This window comes from Bufo gargarizans, chromosome 2, assembly GCF_014858855.1.
Source record: "Bufo gargarizans isolate SCDJY-AF-19 chromosome 2, ASM1485885v1, whole genome shotgun sequence".
NCBI lineage: Eukaryota > Metazoa > Chordata > Amphibia > Anura > Bufonidae > Bufo > Bufo gargarizans.
The window spans coordinates 620487669-620514195 of record NC_058081.1 but is presented as its reverse complement, the minus strand read 5'-3'; positions in this window follow the sequence as shown (position 1 = coordinate 620514195).

The following is a 26527-nucleotide window of genomic DNA, read 5'->3' as shown; positions in this document are numbered from 1 at the left end:
TGGTAGCCTTCACCAGAGCCCACCTAGCCACCTTTGTAATTTGGCATGTCTATATGCCATTATCACCCTGATCCTGCAATGTACCGGACTCGGCTGCTACTGTGTGCGCCTGCGCAAAACAACGGGTTGATCTTACCCTTATTTAAGATGGCCGACTTGATGGTATGGCTTGAAAGCGCATGCGCCATATGACGAGGTCAACGCAAGACAGAAGCATGAATTACACATCACATGGACATGCGCAATGATGACTCAGGCACGCCGAATCGCACATGTTAACATGGATGACAGCTGGCCTCCCTCCTTCACTCTCCGTACATATCGCCTACGCAGTAAGCACTTGACACTTTAATTGTTCACAGTTGGCACTAATAATAATATTAATTATGTGTTTGTGTATATACTTTGCTATATTTTATAATCATGGATGTAATTTTTGTACAATTATGTGTATCACGATTAGGTAATATTGATTGTTTGTGTTATATTCTTTTTATACAATTGTAATGCACTGTTTATCTTGATTATTTATTAATTATAATTAATTGTGTGACTTGTAAATGGTTATGATTTGATACAACACTATATATGTTCAGTGTTTGGTTTGTACACACTGCTTGAGGAAGGCTCCTGTGTAGAGCCGAAACGTCGCATCAGCCTTATGGGTAAATAAAGTTATTTTTCATTTTTATCCGCTGGTGTGCTGCCCGTTTTTACATTATATATATATATTATTTTGACTTTCTTAAAATTTTGCATATCATTGATTGAATTTTAATTGTCACCAATTTTCTTATATATTAGTTTGCACCATATTATTGTTCTTTAATAAAAATATATATTTTGATTTACCACCGCCTTCTTTTTGTCATCTAACTTAGCGCAGATCACAAGCTCATTTTAGCTTGGTATTTATGATAATAGATTAAAATCTCCTTCATTACAGATTCTAATTTATTTACATAAATAATATAGACTGTTAATCGGAGACAGCATAAATATTCCGACAACCCATATGCGTCAAATATATTTATTATTTTTGCACTAAAACACACTGAAAAAGCCTTTTCTACAGATAGGTGCAACGCACTTTCTTTTTGCGTTTTTACACATTACAAAAGGCTTAACAAGAAATAACTACACCGCTCTGCGGCAAATATGTTTTTTCTTTTTCCGCTAAAACACCACACAAAAGTCTTTTCTACAGATTACTGCACCGCTGAGTGGAAAATATATTTATTTCTTTTTGCGCTAAAAAACCTACCAAAGCCTTTACTACAGATAAGTGCACTGCAAAGTGGTAAATGTATTTTTTCTTTTTGCGCTATTACACGTCACAAAAGACTTGACAAGAAATAACTACACCGCTAAACGGCAAATATATTATTTTTCCGCTAAAACAACCACACAAAAGCATTTACTACAGATTACTGCACCTCAGAGCGGGAAATGTATTTTTTCTTTTTGTGCTAATACACGTAACAAAAGGCTTGACAAAAAATTAATACACTGCTGAGCGGCAAATATATTTATTCTTTTTCTCTAAAACACCACACAAAAGCTTTTACTACAGATTACTGCATCGTAAAGCTGTCAATGTATTTTATTTTTACGCTAATACACATCACAAAAGGCTTTACAAGAAATAACTGCACCGCTGAGCGGCCAATATATTTTTGCTTTTTCCGCTAAAACATCACCCAAAAGTCTTTACTACAGATTATTGCACCACAGAGCAGAAAAAGGCATTTTTTCTTTTTGCTCTAATACACGTCACAAAAGGTTTAACAAAAAATAAGAACACCGCTGAGCAGGAAATATATGTTTTCTTTTTCCACACAAAAGCCTTTACTACAGATTACTGCACCACAGAGCGGTAAATGTATTTTTTTTATTTTTGCGGTAATACACGTCACAAAAAGCTTAACAAGAAATAAGTACACCGCTGAGCGGCAAATATATTTATTCTTTTTCCGCTAAAACACCCCATTAAAGCCTTTACTCCAGATAAGTGCACCGCAGAGCTGTAAATGTATTTTTTCTTTTTGTGTTTTAAACACACGTCACAAAAGGCTTTGCAAGAAATGCATTAAACTTTGAGGAAATAGGACCCTTAAAATATATCTTTTATTATTGATCAAACTAAAAAAATATGCCCCAATATTGGTGACAGATAACAACAAAAACATGGGCGAGCGGATGCAGCTCATCTATTACTGCATAACATCCACCACGGGTTACGTAATGAATGTGAATATATTACATCAAAGGGGAGAAAAGAGGATCATTGACCAGATATTGAGGTAATGGTACTGATGTCTTACTCTCAGGGGAATCTTTCCCTATTCAGATCCTGGCCTAACCTCAGCCCAGGGACCACCCCTAATGGTGGGGGTTTCCCTGTCCTCATACCTCCCCTAGACAGCCTTATACAGCCCTAGAAAATGAAGAAAAAGTATAATATAGCAATAATAATGACCCAACCAAAATGAAAGTTGGTGTATAGAGCTGATAACAAATACCCCAACGCGTTTCGCCCTAGCCGCCCCTCCTCATGGAGTCAATGCAAGAATAATTAGAAAAACACGGACATTAGGGAAAAATGATGTTTCCTTATAAGTAGTAACCGTAAAATACATTACATCGTTGTAAATGACTTGTTGTCCTGGATGATATTATAAACAACACAGAAAGAGACATAATGAGACAGACCTTATGAAGGGGGATATAGGTGCATCACTAGTTCCTGCTGAATAGAGGAGATGCTACCTGTAACCCTTCGCATCAGAGGTGTCTTCATAGGATGTAGATTTTTCAGACAGTGAATTAATAAGTAATTCTGAGAGGAACCGCACTAAGAAGGGCCAGGTACCGTTCAGAAAGCAAGGCAATAGAAGGAGACGATGGGGAAGGGACTTCAGCAACTCACGGGATGACAGTTCTCAGGGTGCCCTTCAATCAGCGCCATATTCCACCACAGCCTCCCCAACAAGCATTGCAACCCATCACCCTACACCTTCTTCTTCTGCACCCTTATCCACTTCTTCATCTTTTTTAGGACAGGGTCAGGCCCCCTATAAATTTCGAGGCAGGACCAAATGAGTGAGGCCCTACAGGTAATTAATCTTTCTTTACGTGCATTTAATGAGGCTGAGATTTCTGTTCTGCGGAAGGGTCTGTCCTTTGTCCCAACTAGAGATTTCAAGGACAGTGACTTGGCTGACCTGGGACTCTTGATGGAACTATGGAAAGAAGGCTCTAGGAACCCCGATGAAGGCCCTTATACTAAACTTAGTCAAAAAAGTACTAGGACACCCCCTTCTTTAATTAAGAGTTCATCAATATATTCTAACATCTTGTTACTTCAGAACTAGAACTCCTGAAAGTCCCCTATAACAGCCATGGGAACTTGTCTCTGCCTGAATAAGAGGCTTTGAGAACACTTTAATTGGACAGTTCCATAGTCATCAAGCAATCCAATAAAGGCGGTAATCTTGTATTTATGGACCATGACATCTATTTAAAAATGTGGCAATCAGATTCTAGAGGGAGGTCCATTGTTCAATTTGGTCTTGGCAACAAAGTCGTCAGCAAGGCTGAATATGACTTTATGATACCCACTGCACCACAAATTGCCACCTTTTACAGCCTTAATAAGGTGCACAAGGGGACAAGTCCCTTAAGAGGTCGCCAATAGCTTTCGGAGTTAACTCTCTAACACAAAACAGTGGGATATATCTAGACCAAGTGATGAGAGATTTCGTCCTTTCTCTTGCATCATATACAAGGGATACGATGGATTTCTTGAATAAGGTGGAGTCCTTGGCCATTGACCCTTTGTTCTTACTTGTTAGCATAGATGTTGAGTCTCTATATAGTAGTATCCCACATGACAAGGGACTTATGGCGATTGCTTATTATCTCAGTACTAGGGGAACACACCTTAAGAACCATAATCATTTCATTTTGTGTTTATTTGAGTTTATTCTTAAACACAATTTTTTCTTCTTCAGAGGGCAGTTCTACCACCAGCTCAGGGGGACGGCAATGGGGTGCACCTGTGCCCCCACTTATGCCAACCTCTTCCTGGGCTGGTGGGAGGACAACATCATTTTTCCTGGGCACACAACACGATGACAGGAGAAAATCGCCTTCTGGACAAGATATATTGACAATGTCTTTGTGTTGTGGAATGGGCAAAGGGATGAGTTTACCAGATTTGTTGATATTTTTAACATCAATGAAATAGGCCTTAGATTTACTTATGATATTCAGAGTGTATCAGCTTTCTGGACGTGAAAGTTTATAAGCAAGGGGAGATACTCACCACGAATGTCTTAAAAAAAAAAACACGGCCACTAATGCGATTCTGCAATGGGAGAACCACCATCTGCTTTCACTAAAGAGAGGTATCCCGAGAGGGCAGTACTTGCGGCTGCGCAGAAAATGCTCTTCCCTAGAGGACTTCCATCTTGAATCTAGAAAATTATATCAGACTGTTAGATAGAGGATACCCCAAGGCCACTCTGAGAAAGGCATTCCAACATGTCCTAGCTACTAAAAGAGAGACCTTACTCACTCCAAAACAATAAGTAACATGTGGACAGGGTCAAACCCTTCTCATCTCTACTTACGATACTGCTAATGACGAAGTAAAAGAAATTCTAAATAGATACTGGCCCATCCTTTGTATGGGTCCAGATGTAGCTAATAACATCATGTCTTACCCAAGCATTACCTATCGCAGAGGTATGAGTCTCAGAGATAGGCTGGTATGGAGCCATTATGTACCCCCGGCGCCACCTGGTACCTGGCTGGACCATAGACCCTTGGGGGTATTCAGATGTGGGGCACTGGGGCATGTAAGGCTTGCTCGTTCATCTCTGTATCCAAAATGGTTACGTGCTCAGCGACTGGTAGGATATTCACTATACATGATTTTATTAACTGCAGAACGAAAGGGGTGATTTACATCTGTTAGTGTCCCTGCCCAAAAGATTACATTGGGAAGACCTTTAGAGAACTAAGAAAAAGAATCTGTGAACACCTTAACGACATAGTGAAGAAAAATATCACGCCAGTCGCGAGCCATGTCAATGAACACCATGAAGGGGACCCTAAAGTTCTCAAATTCTCTGCATTGGAATTGGTCCCTATGTCCCCTAGAAAGGGAGACTGGAATAAAAAAAAATCCTTCAGAAGGAGGCAGAATGGATATATAGGTGCAGGTCGCAATCTCCTACAAGCCTAAAAGAAAGATTATCCTTTACTTGCTTTATTTAGCTATCTGGGATAATAATACTAATATGTCTTCCTCTATCTTATGGTGTTTATTCACGTGGCTTGTCCTCATAATCAATGGGGTTGTTTGCGGTTTGATTGGGGACTGCACCTCCTCCTCCCTTTTGTGAACTCTGGTATCTCTTGCTTCTGTTGATCATTTACAGTTTTAACTGGTCATGAGTGTGAGAAGCACTTGAATCAAATACATAGGGTGATGTCATCTTGGTCACCCTTTTATTATAGTTTTTTTCCCCTGGACCTATATAAGTAGTGTTGAGCGCGAATATTCGAATATCATTTTTTTTAACGAATATCGGCACTTCGTTAATTCACAAATATTTTGAATATAGTGCTATAAATTCGATATTTTGAATATTATTTTTTTTGTTATATTTTTTTCGCTAAAGTTGTTCTTACCTGTCCTTAGGATTCCTGGCTTCCTTGCTGCTCCAGTCAGTGCCCGTTGCCGCTTCTGCCGACTTCCGTGCTCATGGAGCGTCCCCATCACCATGGGAACGTCTCCATATACTAGAATGTACTGTCGGATTTAAGAATCACGTTGAAATCGCAATTCAATTAATTCAAGTTATAATAATCGAATTGCGATTTTAGCTCAACACTGCTATATTCCATATTCGTTAATTCTAGCCTAATATGGACTATAGCAGTGCTAAGTTGAAATCGCAATTCGATTAATTCAAGTTATAATAATCGAATTGCGATTTCAACTTGGACCTGGTTTACTATGGTTGGCTTGGTAGAATTAGCCAATATGGCAAATGTATTCATCATATTCCTCAAAACGAAGATAACAAAGTATTCTCCATCTTCGTTTTAGCTCCATATTCGTCAACTTCGCTAATTATAGCAATCAAATAGGAAGGTTGACTATAGAGACAGTTGTTTTTAATTTGCTATGCGATTATATTTTTCTTTTTTTTATAAATATAATACTTGATAATTAAAATTATTCTAATTATTCTATTTATTAAAAAAAGCTAAGTAATATAATCGCACATTGAATTAAACTTATCTGTCTCTATAGTCAACTTTCCTATTTGAAATGATTGCTAGAATTAGCGAAGTTGACGACTAGGTAGCTAAAACGAAGATGGAGAATACTTCGTTATGAGGGATATGACGAATACATTCGCCATATTCTACCAAGCCAACCATATTAAACCAGCTCCAAGTTGAAATTGCAATTCGATTATTATAACTTTAATTAATCGAATTGCGATTTCAACTTAGCACTGCTATATACCATATTAGGCTAGAATTAACGAACATGGACTATAGCATCACTAAGTTGAAATTACCATGCGATTACTTCAAGTTATATTAATCGCATTGTGATTTCAACTTGGATCTGGTTTACTATGGTTGGCTTGGTAGAATTAGCGAATATGACGAATGTATTTGTCATATTCTACAAAACGAAGATAACGAATGTATTCGTCATATTCCACAAAACGAAGATAACAAACTATTCTCCATCTTCGTTTTAGCTACCTATTCATCAACTTTGCTAATTCTAGCAATCATATAGGAAAGTTTACTATAGAGACAGCTAAGTTTAATTCGCTATGCAATTATATTACTTTGCTTTTAAAAAAAATAAATAGAATAATTATAATACCTGATAATTATTATAATTATTCTATTTATAAAAAAAAACAAAGTAATATAATCGCATATCGAATTAAACATAGCTGTCTCTATAGTAAACTTTCCTATATGATTGCTAGAATTAGCGAAGTTGATGAATAGGTAGCTAAAACGAAGATGGAGAATACTTCGTTATCTTTGTTTTGTGGAATATGACGAATACATTCGTTATCTTCGTTTTGAGGAATATGACAAATACATTTGTCATATTCGCTAATTCTACCAAGCCAACCATAGTAAACCAGGTCCAAGTTGAAATCGCAATTCGATTATTATAACTTGAATTAATCGAATTTGATTTCAGCTTAGCACTGCTATATTCCATATTAGGCTAGAATTAACGAATACGGAATATAGCAGTGCTAAGTTGAAATCGAAATTCGATTATTATAATTTGAATTAATCGCATTGCTATTTCAATAGGAGAGTCGCCTTTAAGTTAAAATCGCAATACGCGATTATTTAAATTGCATATTAACCACTTCAGCCCCGCTAGGTGAAACCCCCTTCATGACCAGAGCACTTTTTACACTTCGGCACTACACTACTTTCACCGTTTATCACTCGGTCATGCAACTTACCACCCAAATAAATTTTACCTCCTTTTCTTCTCACTAATGGAGCTTTCATTTGGTGGTATTTCATTGCTGCTGGCATTTTTACTTTTTTTGTTATTAATCAAAATGTAACGATTTTTTTGCAAAAAAATGACATTTTTCACTTTCAGCTGTAAAATTTTGCAAAAAAAACGACATCCATATATAAATTTTTCGCCAAATTTATTGTTCTACATGTCTTTGATAAAAAAAAATGTTTGGGCAAAAAAAAAAAATGGTTTGGGTAAAAGTTATAGCATTTACAAACTATGGTACAAAAATGTGAATTTCCGCTTTTTGAAACAGCTCTGACTTTCTGAGCACCTGTCATGATTCCTGAGGTTCTACAATGCCCAAACAGTAGAAAACCCAACAAATGACCCCATTTCGGAAAGTAGACACCCTAAGGTATTCGCTGATGGGCATAGTGAGTTCATAGAACTTTTTATTTTTTGTCACAAGTTAGCGGAAAATGATGATGATTTTTTTTTTTTTTCCTTACAAAGTCTCATATTCCACTAACTTGCGACAAAAAATAAAAAATTCTAGGAACTCACCATGCCCCTCACAGAATACCTTGGGGTGTCTTCTTTCCAAAATGGGGTCACTTGTGGGTTAGTTATACTGCCCTGGCAATTTAGGGGCCCAAATGTGTGAGAAGAACTTTGCAATCAAAATGTGTAAAAAATGACCGGTGAAATCCAAAAGGTGCACTTTGGAATATGTGCCCCTTTGCCCACCTTGGCAGCAAAAAAGTGTGACACATCTGGTATCGCCGTACTCAGGAGAAGTTGGGGAATGTGTTTTGGGGTGTCATTTTACATATACCCATGCTGGGTGAGAAAAATATCTTGGTCAAATGCCAACTTTGTATAAAAAAATGGGAAAAGTTGTCTTTTGCCAAGATATTTCTCTCATCCAGCATAGTTATATGTAAAATGACACCCCAAAACACATTCCCCAACTTCTCCTGAGTACGGCGATACCAGATGTGTCACACTTTTTTGCTGCCAAGGTGGGCAAAGGGGCACATATTCCAAAGTGCACCTTTCAGATTTTGCAGGCCATTTTTTTACACATTTTGATTGCAAGGTACTTCTCACACATTTGGGCCCCTAAATTGCCAGGGCATTATAACTACGCCACAAGTGACCCCATTTTGGAAAGAAGACACCCCAAGGTATTCCGTGAGGGGCATGGCGAGTTCCTAGAATTTTTTTATTTTTTGTCACAAGTTAGCGGAAAATGATGATTTTTTTTTCTCTTTTTTCCTTACAAAGTCTCATATTCCACTAACTTGCGACAAAAAATAAAAAATTCTAGGAACTCGCCGTGCCCCCCACGGAATACCTTGGGGTGTCTTCTTTCCAAAATGGGGTCACTTGTGGCGTAGTTATACTGCCCTGGCAATTTAGGGGCCCAAATGTGTAAGAAGTACCTTGCAATCAAAATGTGTAAAAAATGGCCTGCGAAATCCGAAAGGTGCCCCTTTGCCCACCTTGGCTGCAAAAAAGTGTCACACATGTGGTATCGCCGTACTCAGGAGAAGTTGGGCAATGTGTTTTGGGGGGTCATTTTACATATACCCATGCTGGGTGAGAGAAATATCTTGGCAAAAGACAACTTTTCCCATTTTTTTATACAAAGTTGGCATTTGACCAAGATATTTTTCTCACCCAGCATGGGTATATGTAAAATGACACCCCAAAACACATTCCCCAACTTCTCCTGAGTACGGCGATACCAGATGTGTCACACTTTTTTGCAGCCTAGATGCGCAAAGGGGCCCAAATTCCTTTTAGGAGGGCATTTTTAGACATTTGGATCCCAGACTTCTTCTCACACTTTCGGGCCCCTAAAAAGCCAGGGCAGTATAAATACCCCACATGTGACCCCATTTTGGAAAGAAGACACCCCAAGGTATTCAATGAGGGGCATGGCGAGTTCCTAGAATTTTTTTTTTTTTGCATAAGTTAGCGGATATTGATTTTTTTTTTTCTCACAAAGTCTCACTTTCCGCTAACTTAGGACAAAAATTTCAAGGGGGGGGGGGGGTGATCAATGACAGGGGGGTGATCAATGACAGGGGGGTGATCACCCATATAGACTCCCTGATCACCCCCCTGTCATTGATCACCCCCCCTGTAAGGCTCCATTCAGACAACCGCATGATTTTTTACGGATCCATGGATACATGGATCGGATCCACAGAGCGCATGCGGACGTCTGAATGGAGCCTTACAGGGGGGTTATCAATGACAGGGGGTGATCAGGGTAATCAGGGTGATCACCCCCCTGTCACTGATCACCCCCCCTGTAAGGCTCCATTCAGACATCCGCATGTTTTTTTACGGATCCATGGATCGGATCCACAGAACGCATGCGGACGTCTGAATGGAGCCTTACAGGGGGGTTATCAATGACAGGGGGTGATCAGGGTGATCACCCCCCTGTCACTGATCACCCCCCCTGTAAGGCTCCATTCAGACATCCGCATGATTTTTTACGGATCCATGGATACATGGATCGGATCCACAGAACGCATGCGGACGTCTGAATGGAGCCTTACAGGGCGGTGATCAATGACAGGGCGGTGATCAGGGAGTTTATATGGGGTGATCATGGGTGATCAGGGGTTTATAAGGGGTTAATAAGTGACGGGGGGGGGGGGGTGTAGTGTAGTGTGGTGTTTGGTGGGACTGTACTGACCTACCTGAGTCCTCTGGTGGTCGATCCTAACAAAAGGGACCACCAGAGGACCAGGTAGGAGGTATATTAGACGCTGTTATGAAAACAGCGTCTAATATACCTGTTAGGGGTTAAAAAATTCGGATCTCCAGCCTGCCAGCGAGCGATCGCCGCTGGCAGGCTGGAGATCCACTCGCTTACCTTCCGTTCCTGTGAGCGCGCGCGCCTGTGCGCGTTCACAGGAAATCTCGCGTCTCGCGAGAAGACGCGTATATATGCGTCCAGGAGGAATAAAGCAACCACCTCCCGGACGCATATACGCGTACAGCGGTCGGAAGGTGGTTAATCGCGATAACTAGAATAATGACGAATATTCTATTTCGACGAATATAAAACAAATATTCTATCGAATATTTGCGAATTTCGTCGAAATCGAATATGGCACCTGCCGCTCATCACTATATATAAGTAGGTGTCAGGAAGTTATTATTTCAAAATTTTTCTTTTACCCCTTCCCTAGTTGCATGCACGTATCTGTCTAATTTGGAGTAGTGTATCAACCTACCTGCCCATTAATCAGAGCCAGAACAGTGCTAATACACGTCACAAAAGGCTTAACAAGAAATAACTGCACTACAGAACGGCAAATGTATTTTTTCTTTTTGTGCTAAAACACCCCACCAAAGCCTTTACTACAGAAAAGTGCATTGCAGAGCGATAAATTTATTATTTTTTTTTGCTAATAAATGTCACAAAACGCTTAACAAGAAATAACTGCACCGTTGAGCGACAAATATATATTTCTTATTTTTCCGCTAAAACACCACACAAAAGCCTTTACTGCAGAATACTGCACAGCGGTAAATGTATTTATTCTTTTTGTGCTAATACACATCACTAAAGGGTTTACAAGAAATTACCACACCACTGAGCGGCAAAGATATTTTTTTCTTTTTCCGCTAAAACACCACACGAAAGCCTTTACTATCACGCAAACGCCTTTACTACAGATTACTGCAATAACTACACCCCTAAGCAGCAAATATATTTATTCTTTTTCCGCTAAAACACCCCACCAAAGCCTTTACTACAGATATGTGCACCGCAGAGCTGTAAATGTATATATATATATTTTTTGTGTTAATTGACCTTAAAAAATGCTTTTTAAGAAATAACTACACCCCTGAGCGGCAAATATATTTTCTCTTTTTCCGCTAAAACACCCAACCAAAGCCTTTACTACAGATAAGTGCACCGCAGAGCTGTAAATGTATTTTTTCTTTTTTAGCTAATACACGTCACAAAAGGCTTTACAATAAATAACTGTACCGCTAACGGCAGATATATGTTTTCTTTTTCCGCTAAAATATTCCACCAAAGCCTTTACTACAGATAACTGCTCCGCAGAGCGGTAAATGTATTTTTTCTTTTTGCGCTAATACACGTCACAAAAGGCTTAACAAGAAATACCTGCACTGCTGAGCGGCAAATATATTTTTTCTTTTTCCGATAAAACACCCCACCAAAGCTTTTACTACAGATAAGTGCTCCGCAGAGCTGCAAATGTTTTTTTCTTTTTCCGCTAAAAGACCTCACAACAGTCTTTACTACAGATAAGTGAACCAGTGAACCGCACAAGGGCAAATATTTCCTTGTAATAACCCCTGTTAATGCCTATATTAAACAGCACTTGCATCTTGAGGCCTCTTGCACACAAACATTTTTTTTTTATGTTTACATTCTGTTTTTTGCATTCCGTATATGGACCGTATACAGAACCATTCATTTCATTAGATCCGCAAAAAAAACGGAAGGTACTCTGTATGCCTTCCATTTTCATATTTCCGTTTTTTCATTCCGTTCAAAGATAGAACATGTCCTATTATTGTCGGCATAATGGACAAGGATAGTACTGTTCTATCAGAGGCCAGCTGTTCCGTTCTGCAAAAAATGGAATGCATACGGACATCATCCGTATTTTTTTTGGTGGATCAATTTTTAGCGGACAACAAAATACAAAAAAATGCCATACGGTCGTGTGCAAGAGGCCTTATAAGAACGGTTTTCTGGAATTACATAGCTGTATAATGGCAATTTAGATACCCAGTCAGTAGGGATGAGCGAACTCGAACTGTATAGTTCGGGTTCGTACCGAATTTTGGGGTGTCCGTGACACGGACCCGGACCCGGACATTTTCGTAAAAGTCCGGGTTCGGGGTTCGTCGCTTTCTTGGCGCTTTCGTGACGCTTTCTTGGCGCTTTTTGAAAGGCTGCAAAGCAGCCAATCAACAAGCGTCATACTACTTGCCCCAAGAGGCCGTCACAGCCATGCCTACTATTGGCATGGCTGTGATTGGCCAGAGCACCATGTGACCCAGCCTCTATTTAAGCTGGAGTCACATAGCGCCGCCCGTCACTCTGCTCTGATTAGCGTAGGGAGAGGTTGCGGCTGCGACAGTAGGGCGAGATTAGGCAGATTAACTCCTCCAAAGGACTTGATTAATCGATCGATCTGCAGCTGTGCATCATTGAGCTGCTGAAATTCAATTGCTCACTGTTTTTAAGCTGCCCAGACCGTTTGTCAGTCACTTTTTTCTGGGGTGATCGGCGGCCATTTTGTGTCTTGTGGTGCGCCAGCACAAGCTGCGACCAAGTGCATTTAACCCTCAATGGTGTGGTTGTTTTTTGGCTAAAGACTACATCAGGGTGAAGCTGTCACACCAAGTGCATTTAACCAGCAATAGTCTGTTTATTTTTTGGCCATATACTACATCAGGGGCAAGCTGCGCCTGTCACCAAGTGCATTTAACCCTCAATGGTGTGGTTGTTTTTTGGCTAAAGCCTACATCAGGGTGAAGCTGTCACACCAAGTGCATTTAACCAGCAATAGTCTGTTTATTTTTTGGCCATATACTAAATCAGGGGCAAGCTGCGCCCGTCACCAAGTGCATTTAACCAGCAATAGTCTGTTCATTTTTTGGCCATATACTACATCAGGGGCAAGCTGCGCCCGTCACCAAGTGCATTTAACCCTCAGTAGTGTGGTTGGTCAAGCTGTCACACCAAGTGCATTTAACCAGCAATAGTCTGTTCATTTTTTGGCCATATACTACATCAGGGGCAAGCTGCGCCTGTCACCAAGTGCATTTAACCCTCAATGGCGTTTTTGTTTTTTGGCTACAGCCTACATCAGGGTGAAGCTGTCACACCAAGTGCATTTAACCAGCAATAGTCTGTTCATTTTTTGGCCATATACTACATCAGGGGCAAGCTGCGCCCGTCACCAAGTGCATTTAACCCTCAGTAGTGTGGTTGGTCAAGCTGTCACACCAAGTGCATTTAACCAGCAATAGTGTGGTTATTTTTTGGCCATATCCCAGTCTAATTCTGTCACTAAATCCATACTGGTCACCCAGCGCCTAAATACTAGGCCTCAAATCTATATCCCGCTAAATCTGTCGTTACCGCTGTACTGTTGTGGCTGGGCAAGTTATTTAGTGTCTGTCAAAGCACATTTTTTGTTCTGGGTTGAAATACAATTCCCAATTTAGCAATTTCATAATTTAGTGGTTTCTGCTATATCAGAGCTATTTGAAATCTATCCCTAAAAGGGTATATAATATTCAAGGTGCACATAGGGTCATTCAGAATAACTTCACACACACGCTACTGTGCATTTCCAAGTCTAATTCTGTTAGTAAATCCATACCGGTCACCCAGTGCCTAAATACTAGGCCTCAAATTTATATCCCGCTAAATCTCTCGTTACCGCTGTCCTGTTGTGGATGGGAAAGTTATTTAGTGTCCGTCAAAGCACATTATTTGTTCTGGGTTGAAATACAATTCCCAATTTAGCAATTTAATAATTTAGTGGTTTCTGCTATATCAGAGCTATTTGAAATCTATCCCTAAAAGGGTATATAATATTCAAGGTGCACATAGGGTCATTCAGAATAACTTCACACACACGCTACTGTGCATTTCCAAGTCTAATTCTGTCACTAAACCCATACCTGTCACCCAGCGCCTAAATACTAGGCCTCAAATTTATATCCCGCTGAATTTGAATACAATACATTGGGCCAAATAATATTTTTGTTGTTGTGGTGAACCATAACAATGAGGAAAACATCTAGTAAGGGACGCGGACGTGGACATGGTCGTGGTGGTGTTAGTGGACCCTCTGGTGCTGGGAGAGGACGTGGCCGTTCTGCCACATCCACACGTCCTAGTGTACCAACTACCTCAGGTCCCAGTAGCCGCCAGAATTTACAGCGATATATGGTGGGGCCCAATGCCGTTCTAAGGATGGTAAGGCCTGAGCAGGTACAGGCATTAGTCAATTGGGTGGCCGACAGTGGATCCAGCACGTTCACATTATCTCCCACCCAGTCTTCTGCAGAAAGCGCACAGATGGCGCCTGAAAACCAACCCCATCAGTCTGTCACATCACCCCCATGCATACCAGGGAAACTGTCTGAGCCTCAAGTTATGCAGCAGTCTCTTATGCTGTTTGAAGACTCTGCTGGCAGGGTTTCCCAAAGTCATCCACCTAGCCCTTCCCCAGCGGTGGAAGACATAGAATGCACTGACGCACAACCACTTATGTTTCCTGATGATGAGGACATGGGAATACCACCTCAGCACGTCTGATGATGACGAAACACAGGTGCCAACTGCTGCGTCTTTCTGCAGTGTGCAGACTGAACAGGAGGTCAGGGATCAAGACTGGGTGGAAAACGATGCAGGGGACGATGAGGTCCTAGACCCCACATGGAATGAAGGTCGTGCCACTGACTTTCACAGTTCGGAGGAAGAGGCAGTGGTGAGACCGAGCCAACAGCGTAGCAAAAGAGGGAGCAGTGGGCAAAAGCAGAACACCCGCCGCCAAGAGACTCCGCCTGCTACTGACCGCCGCCATCTGGGACCGAGCACCCCAAAGGCAGCTTCAAGGAGTTCCCTGGCATGGCACTTCTTCAAACAATGTGCTGACGACAAGACCCGAGTGGTTTGCACGCTGTGCCATCAGAGCCTGAAGCGAGGCATTAACGTTCTGAACCTGAGCACAACCTGCATGACCAGGCACATGCATGCAAAGCATGAACTGCAGTGGAGTAAACACCTTAAAACCAAGGAAGTCACTCAGGCTCCCCCTGCTACCTCTTCTGCTGCTGCCGCCTCGGCCTATTCTGCTGCTGCCGCCTCGGCCTCTTCCTCCGCCTCTGGAGGAACGTTGGCACCTGCCGCCCAGCAAACAGGGGATGTACCACCAACACCACCACCACCTCCGTCACCAAGCGTCTCAACCATGTCACACGCCAGCGTTCAGCTCTCCATCTCACAAACATTTGAGAGAAAGCGTAAATTCCCACCTAGCCACCCTCGATCCCTGGCCCTGAATGCCAGCATTTCTAAACGACTGGCCTATGAAATGCTGTCATTCAGGCTGGTGGACACAGACAGCTTCAAACAGCTCATGTCGCTTGCTGTCCCACAGTATGTTGTTCCCAGCCGCCACTACTTCTCCAAGAGAGCCGTGCCTTCCCTGCACAACCAAGCATCCGATAAAATCAAGTGTGCACTGCGCAACGCCATCTGTAGCAAGGTCCACCTAACCACAGATACGTGGACCAGTAAGCACGGCCAGGGACGCTATATCTCCCTAACTGCACACTGGGTAAATGTAGTGGCAGCTGGGCCCCAGGCGGAGAGCTGTTTGGCGCACGTCCTTCCGCCGCCAAGGATCGCAGGGCAACATTCTTTGCCTCCTGTTGCCACCTCCTCCTTCTCGGCTTCCTCCTCCTCTTCTTCCACCTGCTCATCCAGTCAGCCACACACCTTCACAACCAACTTCAGCACAGCCCGGGGTAAACGTCAGCAGGCCATTCTGAAACTCATATGTTTGGGGTACAGGCCCCACACCGCACAGGCGTTGTGGCGGGGTATAGAACAACAGACCGACGAGTGGTTGCTGCTGGTGAGCCTCAAGCCCGGCCTGGTGGTGTGTGATAATGGGCGAAATCTCGTTGCAGCTCTGGGACTAGCCGGTTTGACGCACATCCCTTGCTTGGCGCATGTGCTGAATTTGGTGGTGCAGAAGTTCATTCACAACTACCCCGACATGTCAGAGCTGCTGCATAAAGTGCGGGCCGTCTGTTCGCGCTTCCGGCGTTCACATCCTGCTGCTGCTCGCCTGTCTGCGCTACAGCGTAACTTCGGCCTTCCCGCTCACCGCCTTATATGCGACGTGCCCACCAGGTGGAACTCCACCTTGCACATGCTGGACAGACTGTGCGAGCAGCAGCAGGCTATAGTGGAGTTTCAGCTGCAGCACGCACGGGTCAGTCGCACTACAGAACAGCACCACTTCACCACCAATGACTGGGCCTCCATGCGAGACCTGTGTGCCCTGTTGCGCTGTTTCGAGTACTCCACCAACATGGCCAGTGGCGATGACGCTGTTATCAGCGTTACAATACCACTTCTATGTCTCCTTGAGAAAACACGAGGGAGGAAGAGGAAGGAGGGAGGAGGAAGGAGGGAGGAGGAAGGAGGGAGGAGGAAGGAGGAAGAGGAGGAGGAGGAGGAGGAGGAGGAGGAGGAGGAGGAGGAGGAGGAGTCATTTTTAGCACTTTCAGGCCAGTCTCTTCGAAGTGACTCAGAGGGAGGTTTTGGCAACAGCAGAGGCCAGGTACAAATGTGGCCAGCCAGGGCCCACTACTGGAGGACGAGGAGGACGAGGATGAGGAGGAGGTGGAGGAGGATGAGGATGAAGCATGGTCACAGCGGGGTGGCACCCAACGCAGCTCGGGTCCATCACTGGTGCGTGGCTGGGGGGAAAGGCAGGACGATGACGATACGCCTCCCACAGAGGACAGCTTGTCCTTACCCCTGGGTAGCCTGGCACACATGAGCGACTACATGCTGCAGTGCCTGCGCAACGACAGCAGAGTTGCCCACATTTTAACCTGTGCGGACTACTGGGTTGCCACCCTGCTGGATCCACGCTACAAAGACAATGTGCCCACCTTACTTCCTGCACTGGAGCGTGATAGGAAGATGCGCGAGTACAAGCGCACGTTGGTAGACGCGCTACTGAGAGCATTCCCAAATGTCACAGGGGAACAAGTGGAAGCCCAAGGCCAAGGCAGAGGAGGAGCAAGAGGTCGCCAAGGCAGCTGTGTCACAGCCAGCTCCTCTGAGGGCAGGGTTAGCATGGCAGAGATGTGGAAAAGTTTTGTCAACACGCCACAGCTAACTGCACCACCACCTGATACGCAACGTGTTAGCAGGAGGCAACATTTCACTAACATGGTGGAACAGTACGTGTGCACACCCCTCCACGTACTGACTGATGGTTCGGCCCCATTCAACTTCTGGGTCTCTAAATTGTCCACGTGGCCAGAGCTAGCCTTTTATGCCTTGGAGGTGCTGGCCTGCCCGGCAGCCAGCGTTTTGTCTGAACGTGTATTCAGCACGGCAGGGGGCGTCATTACAGACAAACGCAGCCGCCTGTCTACAGCCAATGTGGACAAGCTGACGTTCATAAAAATGAACCAGGCATGGATCCTACAGGACCTGTCCGTCCCTTGTCCAGATTAGACATTAACTACCTCCCCTTAACCATATATTATTGTACTCCAGGGCACTTCCTCATTCAATCCTATTTTTATTTTCATTTTACTATTATATTGCGAGGCTACCCAAATTTGAATGAACCTCTCCTCTGTCTGGGTGCCGGGGCCTAAATATATGCCAATGGACTGTTCCAATGTTGGGTGACGTGAAGCCTGATTCTCTGCTATAACATGCAGACTGATTCTCTGCTGACATGAAGCCAGATCCTCTGTTACGGGACCTCTCTCCTCTGCCTGGGTGCTGGGCCTAAATTTATGAAATTGGACTGTTCCAGTGGTGGGTGACGGGAAGCCAGATTCTCTGCTATGGGACCTCTCTCCAATTGATTTTGGTTAATTTTTATTTATTTAATTTTTATTTTAATTCATTTCCCTATCCACATTTGTTTGCAGGGGATTTACCTACATGTTGCTGCCTTTTGCAGCCCTCTAGCCCTTTCCTGGGCTGTTTTACAGCCGTTTTAGTACCGAAAAGTTCGGGTCCCCATTGACTTCAATGGGGTTCTGGTTCGGGACGAAGTTCGGATCGGGTTCGGATCCCGAACCCGAACATTTCCGGGAAGTTCGGCCGAACTTCTCGAACCCGAACATCTAGGTGTTCGCTCAACTCTACCAGTCAGTACTGCAAGGTCTAATAGGCATGTTCCTATTGCCCAGGTTATCACCTCCCCGAATGAACCCTGTTCAACTGAAATGCAGGGAAATTAATCCTCCTTATCTTTTTCCTACACCTTGAATAATCTTTTCCCTGCAGTTTTAAATAGTTTTTTTTTTTCTTAGCACAATGACGATTTTTCTATCGCTGTCCCTAGTGCCTGCAGACACGTTTCTGCCTGCACTAAGTACGTTGGTGAATGGCAGAATCTGAGATGGCTGCCGTATTTATAGGGCTGTGACATCATAGGGCTTGCTGCTGATTGGATGCATGCATGTCAGTATGGGTGATTTTGCCTACCAGACTTCCTTTCTCCATGTCCTCACACGTGAAGCAGTCATTTTAGGAAAAATGAGATTATTTACTACGAAGCACGAGGAAATTTGCATTCGGTGCAAATCTAATTTTTCCTGAAATTTGTAACGAATTCCACTTTGTCAGCTTCAATTCACTCATCTCTAGTTATAATCAATTTAATGTAACATTACATGACATAATACTTGTTGAACCGAGGGACATGGCTAGAGAAGAAATAACATTATATCTCAAAACAAATTAGTGGATGAAGGAGTAGAATGAGTTTTCATGATACTCAACGCTATAAGAATAGCACACTCATACATGCTTATGTGCTTCACACATGAATACACATCTGTCTTCCAAACTTTCTTTTTGACTACTTTTGTAACCTTTTGTTTGCATTAAACCATTTTTTCTATGCTGAGGACTCTTCTCAATTTTATTGATCATTATTAGTCTTGTTGCAAGTAAACTATGCCCCGTAGATTAGGCTTTGATCACACAACCATCCTGGGTTCATAATGGAACAGTGATGAGACACAGAGAGGATCCGTTTCAGTCCAATTTGTCAGAATCGGTCAAGAAATTTGATACAGGCATGAAGTGATTCTGCCATAATTGAAATTGCTTTAAATGTTTCGAAATTTTCTCTCTCACTCTAGAAAAATTCTATCCAAACAAATCTGAAGAAATTCAGATTCTTCCAGTTATGATTTTTTTCAAGAAGTCAAGAAACATTTTCATTCTAATGAATGACCAATTTGTGTTCCAACAGAACACAAAAAATCTTATTATTTCCATTGTTTTATTATATCTTTTAGGCATCTGTTATTTTTGTTGAGATGAATTGCTAGCACAAGAGACCTTGCTATTTTAAAATCACTCTACGAATAACTATGGCATGGACACGTGAACAAATATTATGAGGAGATTAGGTGTAATGGGACTGTTAGGTTGCTTTCGCTCAAAGTTTTTGCATGGTTTTTCAACACATTTGAGGTTTTAGTGGTTTGTTTTGCACTCACATTTTTGGTGCATTTTTTGCAGCAAATACAATAGTTCCAGCTGTTAGCTGAAGGTCTATGTAAAATATGAAACAGAGGACAGAAAGAAAAACATTTTTTGTCTTTCTGGCTTCTTTTCCAAGTATGCATCAACTGCATCTCTGCTGTTTTTTTTTTTTCCTTTCAGGCGTTTTTGCATCTTTCACTGTAGGGACAGAAAATCCACAAATAATTTTAAAGAGGCTAAGCAAATTCAAAGTAGCATCTACAAGAGATTAGTTTCACAAAACTGAGCTTCCTCCTAGGCTTAGAACATACTATATGCATAATTTCCACTCTTCATTAATCAGTAATTTAGTGTGAGATATGGTAGCTGTCAAAAATTGGCAGTTAGTTTTTTTTATTTGCTTTTAGGCTACTTTCACACCTGTGTTTAGGTGCGGATCCGTCTGGTATCTGCACAGACGGATCCGCACCTATAATGCAAACGCTTAGATCCGTTCAGAACGGATCCGTTTGCATTACCATGAAAAAATAAATAAAAAAAATTGAGCCATATTGTGTCAACTTCAAACGGATCCGCCCCCATTGACTTACATTGTAAGTCTGGATGGATCCGTTTGCCTCCGCACGGCCAGGCGGACATCCGAACACTGCATGCAGCGTTCAGGTGTCCGCCTGCTGAGCGGAGAGGAGGACAAACGGTGTCAGACTGATGCATTCTGAGCGGATCCGCATCCACTCAGAATGCATTAGGGCTGGACGGATCCTTTCGGGGCCGCTTGTGAGAGCCTTCAAACAGAACTCACAAGCGGAGCCCCGAACGCAAGTGTGAAAGTAGCCATAGATGTAGACATTTGTAAGTTTTCTTTGTGGAAGATTGCTACTTCTATATACAGCACACTCAAAATTAGGAGTTTTGCAGTCATTAACCAGATAACTGTTTGCCATCTCTAATGTACTTTAGTATTTTCATAAAACATGCCCTGTATACAATAATTTAATACCCACATATTTGCTACCCCCCTGAAAGTCAGAACATGTACTGTGCATATATAAAATCAAACTAATTCAGCGATGAACGACAAAAAAAAAAACAAAAAAAAAAAAAGCAGCAGTATGGTGGGGGTCCTGCTTTTTTGTCATTCTAATAATGCATTGGAAATGAAAGACTAACATACATATGGAAAGAAAGGCCACTTTAACCAATAAATTTTCCTCAGTATTCGTGACTAGGGATGAGCGAACCCGAACTGTATAGTTTGGGCTCGTACCGAATTTTGGGGTGTCCGTGACACGGACCCGAACATTTTCGTAAAAGTCCGGGTTCGGGGTTCGACGCTTTCTTGGCGCTTTTTTAAAGCGTCATACTACTTGCCCCAAGAGGCCGTCACAGCCATGCCTACTATTTGCATGGCTGTGATTGGCCAGAGCACCATGTGACCCAGCCTCTATTTAAGCTGGAGTCACATAGCGCCGCCCGTCACTCTGCTCTGATTAGCGTAGGGAGAGGTTGCGGCTGCGACAGTAGGGCGAGATTAGGCAGATTAACTCCTCCAAAGGACTTGATTAATTGATCGATCTGCAGCTGTGGATCATTGAGCTGCTGATACTCAATTGCTCACTGTTTTTAGGCTGCCCAGACCATTTGTCAGTCACTTTTTTCTGGGGTGATCGGCGGCCATTTTGTGTCTTGTTGTGTGCCAGCACAAGCTGTCACCAAGTGCATTTAACCCTCAATGGTGTGGTTGTTTTTTGGCTAAAGCCTACATCAGGGTGAAGCTGTCACACCAAGTGCATTTAACCAGCAATAGTCTGTTTATTTTTTGGCCATATACTACATCAGGGGCAAGCTGCGCCTGTCACCAAGTGCATTTAACCCTCAGTAGTGTGGTTGGTCAAGCTGTCACACCAAGTGCATTTAACCATCAATAGTGTTGTAAATAGTTTTTTCTTGGCCATATCCCAGTCTAATTCTGTCAGTAAACGTATACCTGTCACCCAGCGCCTTAATACTAGGCCTCAAGTTTATATCCAGCTAAATCTGTCGTTACTGCTGTAGCTGGGCAAGTTATTTAGTGTCCGTCAAAGCACAGTTTTTGTTCTGGGTTGAAATCCAATTCCCAATTTAGCAATTTCATAATTTAGTGGTTTCTGCTATATCAGAGCTATTTGAAATCTATCCCTAAAAGGGTATATAATATTCAAGGTGCACATAGGGTCATTCAGAATAACTTCACACACCCGCTACTGTGCATTTCCAAGTCTAATTCTGTCAGTAAACCTATACCTGTCACCCAGCGCCTAAATACTAGGCCTCAAATTTATATTCAGCTGAATTTGAATACAATACATTGGGCCAAATAATATTTTTGTTGTGGTGAACGATAACAATGAGGAAAACATCTAGTAAGGGACGCGGACGTGGACATGGTCGTGGTGGTGTTAGTGGACCCTCTGGTGCTGGGAGAGGACGTGGCCGTTCTGCCACATCCACGTGTACCAACTACCTCAGGTCCCAGTAGCCGCCAGAATTTACAGCGATATATGGTGGGGCCCAATGCCGTTCTAAGGATGGTAAGGCCTGAGCAGGTACAGGCATTAGTCAATTGGGTGGCCGACAGTGGATGCAGCACGTTCACATTATCTCCCACCCAGTCTTCTGCAGAAAGCGCACAGATGGCGCCTGAAAACCAACCCCATCAGTCTGTCACATCACCCCCATGCATATCAGAGAAACTGTCTCAGCCTCAAGTTATGCAGCAGTCTCTTATGCTGTTTGAAGACTCTGCTGGCAGGGTTTCCCAAAGTCATCCACCTAGCCCTTCCCCAGCGGTGGAAGACATAGAATGCACTGACGCACAACCACTTATGTTTCCTGATGATGAGGACATGGGAATACCACCTCAGCAAGTCTCTGATGATGACGAAACACAGGTGCCAACTGCTGCGTCTTTCTGCAGTGTGCAGACTGAAAAGGAGGCCAGGGATCAAGACTGGGTGGAAGACGATGCAGGGGACGATGAGGTCCTAGACCCCACATGAAATGAAGGTCGTGCCACTGACTTTCACAGTTCGGAGGAAGAGGCAGTGGTGAGACCGAGCCAACAGCGTAGCAAAAGAGGGAGCAGTGGGCAAAAGCAGAACACCCGCCGCCAAGAGACTCCGCCTGCTACTGACCGCCGCCATCTGGGACCGAGCACCCCAAAGGCAGCTTCAAGGAGTTCCCTGGCATGGCACTTCTTCAAACAATGTGCTGACGACAAGACCCGAGTGGTTTGCACGCTGTGCCATCAGAGCCTGAAGCGAGGCATTAACGTTCTGAACCTGAGCACAACCTGCATGACCAGGCACCTGCATGCAAAGCATGAACTGCAGTGGAGTAAACATCTTAAAACCAAGGAAGTCACTCAGGCTCCCCCTGCTACCTCTTCTGCTGCTGCCGCCTCGGCCTCTTCTGCTGCTGCCGCCTCGGCCTCTTCCTCCGCCTCTGGAGGAACGTTGGCACCTGCCGCCCAGCAAACAGGGGATGTACCACCAACACCACCACCACCTCCGTCACCAAGCATCTCAACCATGTCACACGGCAGCGTTCAGCTCTCCATCTCACAAACATTTGAGAGAAAGCGTAAATTCCCACCTAGCCACCCTCGATCCCTGGCCCTGAATGCCAGCATTTCTAAACTACTGGCCTATGAAATGCTGTCATTTAGGCTGGTGGACACAGACAGCTTCAAACAGCTCATGTCGCTTGCTGTCCCACAGTATGTTGTTCCCAGCCGCCACTACTTCTCCAAGAGAGCCATGCCTGCGCAACGACAGCAGAGTTGCCCACATTTTAACGTGTGCGGACTACTGGGTTGCCACCCTGCTGGATCCACGCTACAAAGACAATATGCCCACCTTACCTCCTGCAAGCGCATGTTGGTAGACGCGCTACTGAGAGCATTCCCAAATGTCACAGGAGAACAAGTGGAAGCCCAAGGCCAAGGCAGAGGAGGAGCAAGAGGTCGCCAAGGCAGCTGTGTCACGGCCAGCTCATCTGAGGGCAGGGTTAGCATGGCAGAGATGTGGAAAAGTTTTGTCAACACGCCACAGCTAACTGCACCACCACCTGATACGCAACGTGTTAGCAGGAGGCAACATTTCACTAACATGGTGGAACAGTACGTGTGCACACCCCTCCACGTACTGACTGATGGTTTGGCCCCATTCAACTTCTGGGTCTCTAAATTGTCCACGTGGCCAGAGCTAGCCTTTTATGCCTTGGAGGTGCTGGCCTGCCCGGCGGCCAGCGTTTTGTCTGAACGTGTATTCAGCACGGCAGGGGGCATCATTACAGACAAACGCAGCCGCCTGTCTACAGCCAATGTGGACAAGCTGACGTTCATAAAAATGAACAAGGCATGGATCCCACAGGACCTGTCCGTCCCTTGTCCAGATTAGACATTAACTACCTCCCCTTAACCATATATTATTGTACTCCAGGGCACTTCCTCATTCAATACTAATTTTATTTTCATTTTACCATTATATTGCGAGGCTACCCAAAGTTGAATGAACCTCTCCTCTGTCTGGGTGCCGGGGCCTAAATATATGCCAATGGACTGTTCCAATGTTCGGTGACGTGAAGCCTGATTCTCTGCTATGACATGCAGACTGATTCTCTGCTGACATGAAGCCAGATTCTCTGTTACGGGACCTCTCTCCTCTGCCTGGGTGCTGGGCCTAAATATCTGACAATGGACTGTTGCAGTTGTGGCTGACGTGAAGCCTGATTCTCTGCTATGACATGCAGACTAATTCTCTGCTGACATGAAGACAGATTCTCTGTTACGGGACCTCTCTCCTCTGCCTGTGTGCTGGGCCTAAATTTATGCCAATGGACTGTTCCAATGTTGGGTGACGTGAAGCCTGATTCTCTGCTATGACATGCAGACTAATTCTCTGCTGACATGAAGCCAGATCCTCTGTTACGGGACCTCTCTCCTCTGCCTGGGTGCTGGGCCTAAATATATGACAATGGACTGTTGCACTGGTGGCTGACGTGAAGCCTGATTCTCTGCTATGGGACCTCTCTCCAATTGATATTGGTTAATTTTTATTTATTTTATTTTTATTTTAATTCATGTTGCTGCCTTTTGCAGCCCTCTAGCCCTTTCCTGGGCTGTTTTACAGCCTTTTTAGTGCCGAAAAGTTCGGGTCCCCATTGACTTCAATGGGGTTCGGGTTCGGGACGAACTGTGACCCAATCTCAGCAGTAGGCCCAAAACATAAGAGTCTCAAATATTTCCATTATTATACAAGTCACATAGACATAAGTCCATCAAGTTCAATCAAGGGATACGGAGGGATGCGAATCCTGGAAGGAAATGAGTACAATCTCTCTTTCTTTTCCTACTATCTCCTGTCAATAGAAAATTAAAAATGTCAGGAGGAATATTGAGGAAGACAGAATATAGCCCTGTGAAAAGGTTATCCCTTCAAGTCAGGTAGGATCTATTATAGGTGAAAGATTTTCTTTTTTTTTTTAGAGATAAAAATTGAGAGAAATACCAACAAGTTATTTTAAGAGTCTTCTTGTCTTGAATTTAGTAAACAAAAAAGTTCTTAGTTGTGGAATACTTAGATAAAAGATCCACTGACCTTGTCTCTAAGGTGTTAATCTATTCTTGTTGTTGCATTTTTACAGGTTATTTGTAGAGATGAGCGAATCGAAGTTAACAAAGTGGAATTGAATCTGAATTTCAGGAAACATTTGATTAGTCCCAAAGTCGAATTTCCTAGCGCTTTGTGGTAACGAATCAAATTTTTTTCTAATAAGGCTGCTGCTCATGTTAGAAGGAGACAGTAAGAAGCCTGGGAACGAGGGATCACAAACAATTAGAGATGTCGCGAACATAAAATTTTCTGTTCGCAAACGGCGAACGCGAATTTCTACAAATGTTCGCAAACGTGCGAACTGGGCGAACCACCATTGACTTCTATAGGCATGCGAATTTTAAAACCCACAGGGACTCTTTCTGGCCACAATAGTGATGGAAAAGTTGTTTCAAGGGGACTAACACCTGGACTGTGGCATGCCGAAGGAAGATCAATGGCAAAACTCCCATGGAATCCAATTCTTTTTTTTTTTTAGCAACGTGGTTTAACCCCTTAAGGACCAGGCTCATTTTCACCTTACGACCAGGCCATTTTTTGCTAATCTGACCAGTGTCACTTTAAGTGCTGATAACTTTAAAACACTTTGACTTATCCAGGCCGTTCTGAGATTGTTTTTTCGTCACTTATTGTACTTCATGACACTGGTAAAATAAAGTCAAAAAAATTAATTTTTTTGCATAATAAAATACCTAATTTACCAAAAATTTTGAAAAATTAGCAAATTTCTAAGTTTCAGTTTCTCTACTTCTGTAATACATAGTAATACCCCCAAAAATTGTGATGACTTTACATTCCCCATATGTCTACTTCATGTTTAAATTATTTTGGGAATGACATTTTATTTTTTGTGGATGTTACAAGGCTTAGAAGTTTAGAAGAAAATCTTGAAATTTTTCAGAAATTTACAAAAACCCAATTTTTAGGGACCACTACAGCTCTGAAGTCACTTTGCGAGGCTTACATAATAGAAACTGCCCAAAAATGACCCCATTCTATAAACTACACCCCTCAAGGTATTCAAAACTGATTTTA